We start from the raw sequence: 6,000 nt of genomic DNA on the forward strand, positions 1-6,000 counted from the left end.
CTACTGCCTAGGAAATGACCTGCTTGGTGGCATGGAAGCGGAAAGGGAACTTGGAGTCCTAGTGGACTCCAAGATGAACATGAGTCGGCAGTGTAACGAAGCCATCAGAAAAGCTAATGGCACTTTATTGTGCATCAGCAGATGCATGATGAACAGATCCAAGGAGGTGATACTTCCCCTCTATCGGGCGCTGGTCAGACCGCAGTTGGAGTACTGCGTGCAGTTTTGGGCGCCACACTTCAAGAGGGATGTGGATAACCTGGAGAGGGTCCAGAGAAGAGCCACTTGTATGGTTAAGGGCTTGCAGGCCAAGCCCTATGAGGAGAGAGTGGGGCACCTGGACCTCTTCAGCCTCCGCAAGAGAAGGTTGAGAGGTGACCTTGTGGCTGCCTATAAGTTCATCACGGGGGCACAGAAGGGAATTGGTGAGTATTTATTCACCAAGGCGCCCCCGGGGGTTACAAGAAATAATGGCCACAAGCTAGCAGAGAGCAGATTTAGACTAGACATTAGGAAGAACTTCTTCACAGTTAGAGTGGCCAAGGTCTGGAATGGGCTTCCAAGGGAGGTGGTGCTCTCCCCTGCCCTGGGGGTCTTCAAGAGGAGGTTAGATAAGCATCTAGCTGGGGTCATCTGAACCCAGCACTCTTTCCTGTCTATGCAGGGGGTCGGACTCGATGATCTATTGAGGTCCCTTCCGACCCTAACATCTATGAATCTATGAATCTATGAATGTGATGAGGTAATAAGTAAGGCTAACTGCACTCTTCCTTGCATTAGTAGGTGTATCACGAGCAGGTCTAGGGAGGTGATACTTCCCCTCTATGAGGCATTGGTGAGGCCGCAGCTGGAGTACTGCATCCAGTTTTGGGCACTGCACTTCAAGAGGGATGTGGATAACCTGGAAAGGGTTCAGAGGAAGGCTACTCATATGGTTGAGGACCTGCAAATAAGATCCTATGAAGACAGATTGAGGGACTTGAATCTCTTCAGCCTCCGCAAGAGAAGGCTGAGAGGTGATCTTGTGGCCGTCTACAAACTTATCAGGGGGGCAGCAGGGAATAGGAGATACTCTGTTTACCAGGGTGCCCCTTGGGGTTACTAGAAACAATGCCCATAAAGTGAAGGAGATCAGATTTAGATTGGACATCAGGAAGAAATTCTTTATGGTGAGGGTTGCCAAAATATGGAATGGGCTTCCAAGGGAGGTGGTGCTTTCCCCTATCTTGGAGGTGTTTAAAAGGAGATTAGACAAGCACATGGCTGGGATCACTTGACCCCAGCGCTCTTTCCTACCCAAAGCAGGGGGTTGGACCCGATGATCTAATAGGTCCCTTCCAACCCTAGATATCTATTAAATCTATGAACCCAATAAGTCATATATTATAATTAAGCTTATAGGAGAAACTGCAGGGGATAATGCACTGAGCATAGCCTGATATCAGACAAGTCATTCTCTGGCTGACTGAATTCCATTTAGCTGGGGAAGAAGTGAAACCTGAAGCTGGCTGTTCTCAGCCAGGGAAAAGATGAAACGGGCCATTAGGCCTAAAGATCAAATCTGGGGAAAAGGAAGTCCAATGGCACAGCAGACACACTCCAATAAAGGAGTAGAAGACCCTGCTTTGGAGCACATTTAATTTTGATACACTTAACAATCCTGGCCTCTGGCAGCTCTTTCCTCATTTAAAGTCTTATGGTCGTGTTCTACCAGTCCAGTAACTCTACAACATCCATTCAGCATCTTATCTGGCACAGATTAACACAGACAGGCAAGAGATGCATAGAGAGCAATATAAAATGGAAAGGGACAAGCTTCTCATGAGTAACTGTGTTCCTTCACCTCTGCTGGGATTCTCTGGGTTTTTGGACAAGCAGTTCAACCTTTTGCAGAGCCAGCATTGAGATTCCAAGCATCGTGCGACTCAGGAAGCTGAAGACATTGTCTGCTGCCTTGCACCTATGTTCAGGTTAGCCACTTTTAATAAAGAAAACTGTATTTTTAGGGCTTGAAAATGTTTTAAAATTCCCCTCAGTAATAAGATGTAGCCATAATTTTATCTGAGTGACATTTAGGAAATGGAATAATGAATGACAAATAATAAATCTGCGTTAAACATACTTGATGGACTTATGCAGGAATTACTTTTCTTAATCATTTTAAATATAAAGTGTGGCCTATGTTTAAACAAACACACACACACACAACTCAGTGATGTAATCTGGACATGTGATCAGTCATGTGCAAGTTCATTTTCCGCAACTCCATTGCCAACAGTGGTAACTGTGCATGCAACATTATGAAAATCTGCTTTATGTTTCATGCTACATACTGTATCTTTACAATAGAGGCTCATACAAAAGCCCCATTGTTTTAAGGTACGCCCTGCATATTCCGATATGCAGCACAAGGAGACCTTCAGAGATGCAACAAAGTCATCTTTTCCCAAACCAAACCACAGTCATGAATAGCAAGACCGGGTCCTACTGTCTCTAGAAATAGAAGATGATATTTACAGTGCCAATGTACCTCTTCAAACAGCGGCGAAATTGGGCAGTTCTGCATCCCCAGCAGCAATGGGACAGTGGCTGCTATTTTTGCACCCTTCCTACAAAGTCAGCGCCAGTAGCTAGTGTCCCATCACTCACCCTTAGTTTTACTACCGTCTTGAAATGACACCATTTGTAAGAACTCAATCCTGCGGTCATCCCTCATGCAGCAACCCACTGAATTCAATAGCACTGGTCGTATAGGTAAGGATTCCTGGATCAGCCTAATTTTCTTGGTTCCCTTTGAATTTTATACCATCATAAAAAATGGAAATTAAATTTAAAAAATGTTATAGTGATATTACACATACAAGAAGAAGAAAATTCTGAGCTAAGGATGCTTTGCCTTCTCCTTCACAATATCTGTTGGGCTGACAGTGATGATAGCTTAAATATACATTCATGTAAGGGATGGCCAATAATGAGTCATGTGTCTCTGATACTGCTTTGCTTGCACACCCAAACATCCTATGGAAAGCAGCTGGAGGTTTAAGTGTGCAAGGAATGTAATTTGGGCCCACTAGTGTTAGAGGTACACACTCCCTCTCTCCCACACACACAGTCTTGCATAAAAAACATCTTTTTACATGGAACTACTAAATTCTGTGTGAAGATGAGCATCTGAAAATTAGCAGACTATATCAGTTTGCAATGGTATGTTTGTTAGCATTAGACAAATGTGATTAGTGCATTCTGGCAATAGACAATCAATTATAGATAACTAATTATGGAGTATCAATAATAGTATTTTTGACTTACATCAGGACTTCCACATCAGGATAGGAGAGCATTTCCAAGCATCAGTTAATGAAGCCTCACAATACTCCTCCGAAGCAGGTTACATGAGTTCATATTAGAGATGGAAATACTGAAGCATAAAGAAGAATAAATGAATTACCGAAGATCACACAGCAAGTCAACAGCAGAGGAGGAACTACACATCCTGAAATGAAGCTCCTTATTCTGTCTTCTAGGGTAAGAATGATGTACTTTCTGACAAATAGCAGAAACTTCTGAGACTCTATTAAAAAAGGTTTTTCTACGTCATATTTTTATTGAAATTTTCTTTTGATAGATAGCTTCCATGGTTCAGCACACCTATCAAAATACAAAGAACAGAAATATCAAGGAAGAACTCCGTGTAGACACAAATTAACCACTGCATTGCCACTGTTGACTCAGGCTCAAAGTCATAAGCCTTTTGTAGTGGGGAAAAGTGAATGAAACAGAAAGACAAAGGACAAACTACAAAACAACAGATTCTATTCACCCATTCATGACAGAGAGATTTATGCAGGCAATTTCCATTCATGCTAATGTAAGTGGGCCACATAATTCCCTCAGATACGAAAGGCAGAAGAGACCCTTCTATCTAAGAGGCAAAAGCACTTTACTGTGTTTTACCTCCATCAGGGACTGAAAGGCAGTAATGATGAATATCAAAATTGCTATTTCTTCTCCATTTAAAACTAACAAGGCCACTTCTTGTGGTACATTATTATAGAAAACTATAAAGCTCCTCAGACAGCAGATCAATCATATCTGGAGTGGTAAAACTACAGGATACATTCAAAAGGAATGGTATTTAACTGATTGGTTTCCTTCACCAGTAATTATACTATTTCCCTATTAGCATATAACAAAAATCACTTTAGGAACAAATGCTGCCTATCTGCACTGCATCAAACTTTATACACCAACATGCTTTATTGCAATAGTGCAATTTATAGGAAGGATCAAAACCTGTTCCAAGTGGAACTTGCCACTGCCTTCCAGAAGACCAAAATTCAGCAAAGAGGTCTGATAATGAGCAGCTTCTAATATCCTGATCTTTCACTGCACTCACAAATTCAATAATACACTATGAGGGTCCAGCAATCTAACTACACAGACTATCATTTGGCTCAAGACTACACACATACTGCACACAGATCCATTTTCATATACCAGCATTACACCTTCACAGTATTTGTATAAACAAGCTTTGGCTCTAAACATTTCAAATAAAGTTTAAGTAGAAAATGTTCCACTGATTAAAATCTAATCTTTTGTACAGTGGCTTTTTCCATTGAAACTAAGCCAAAATAAACTTTCTACTTTTTAATCAAACTTAGAAATTAGATTCCATTACATTAATTATTCTATATATCCAACTGTGAAAACTTCATTACATTCCTTGATATTAAGTAATAAAACTACAATAAAACCTTTATAGAATTCCAGTGGGCTTTTATTAACATAAATTAATTAAAAAAAAAAGACTCTACAATTATATTTTTCCATAGTCTTGTTAAGATTTTCAAGCAGCCAGCAGTCTACAAAGATAAAAGTATGAACTTATAACCATCTATATATGAAGGGTCATGCAGGTATACTGGGAACCGTATACTTTGTATATCAGAAACTGACCTATCTTTGTTGCCTTCTCACAGGGGGTTTCTCAGACTGTGGGTTGTGACCCCCCCCGGGGGGTTGCGAGCAACTTAAAAGGGGACCGCAAACTTCCCTGGGGATACGTGCAGCGGCGCGGGGAAGTGGTGCGTGGCAGTGGCATGGAGTGGTGGATGGCGGTGGTGGCTGCTGTGTGCGAGCTCCCAGTCTCCCACCGTCACCATCCAGCTTTCGGGGTCGTGGCATCTCAATGTTTGAGAACTCCTGCCTTAGTTCATTGCTGTTGGCAGCACAATGACCACAGGAAACATGTATAGGTAGAAGAAGTGTGAATAATTATGTTTTTCTGTTTCAAAGTGGATATTGGAATACAATAGTGAGACATGATCCCTTTTCCAATGAAGTTAATGACAAAAGTTATTGACATGAGTGACAACAGAAACAGCGTTGGTTATTTTATAATCCAAAACTGAAGAAAAATAACCAATGAGGAGGGGGGAGTAAAATAAAAAGCAATTCAGTTCAAAAGCCAAGATATACACACTTGTGCAAGATTTATTGCTGTGGGCTTTAGATTTTGGCTGAAGTTTCATTTCAACTGATTTGCTGAAAAATCTATGTAGAGAGTAAATTTAGATTAAATTGATCATTATAATTTATTTGGCAACAAAATAGTACAGTAGAAAGCCCTTTCTGCTAGTAAGCATGTTCTAGCTCTGAGGTCTGATTGTTATGCAAATTCTGAGCAGCACAAGATATGGACAGAGAAATAATCAAGATTGGGACTTTACATATAATAATTATTACAAATGTAAATGTCTTCTGTTTTCAAACTAATTATATCTGTATACACCATGTAGTATGCATGTAAATTTAAATAGCTGGAGGAATATACACAGAATTCTTAATTTCCCTCTGGTTCCCTCCAACAAATTGGAACTGCCAAAAGTCTATATGTTCTACTTCTCCCTGACATTAAAGGTTCAATCCTGCAACTGGTACTTACGCAGCCAGACTTTATTCTCATGATTAGTTCCACTAACTTCAGGAGAACCACTT

General features: G+C 40.8%; 1 protein-coding gene across 4 annotated transcripts in view; it reads right to left on the minus strand.

Moving 5' to 3' along the window:
* The window catches only part of LOC109280665 (uncharacterized), a 596,100-nt gene extending 592,699 nt beyond the window's left edge, over positions 1-3,401 (minus strand). For all 4 annotated transcript variants that reach the window (XR_009455566.1, XR_009455562.1, XR_009455567.1 and 1 more), the window contains exon 1: positions 3,310-3,401. The gene's annotated coding sequence lies outside the window, so the exon portion shown is untranslated. The remainder of the gene's footprint in view (positions 1-3,309) is intronic.
* Between the last annotated feature and the right edge of the window lie 2,599 nt (positions 3,402-6,000).

The sequence above is a fragment of the Alligator mississippiensis genome, chromosome 11 (assembly GCF_030867095.1).
Source record: "Alligator mississippiensis isolate rAllMis1 chromosome 11, rAllMis1, whole genome shotgun sequence".
Taxonomy (NCBI): domain Eukaryota; kingdom Metazoa; phylum Chordata; order Crocodylia; family Alligatoridae; genus Alligator; species Alligator mississippiensis.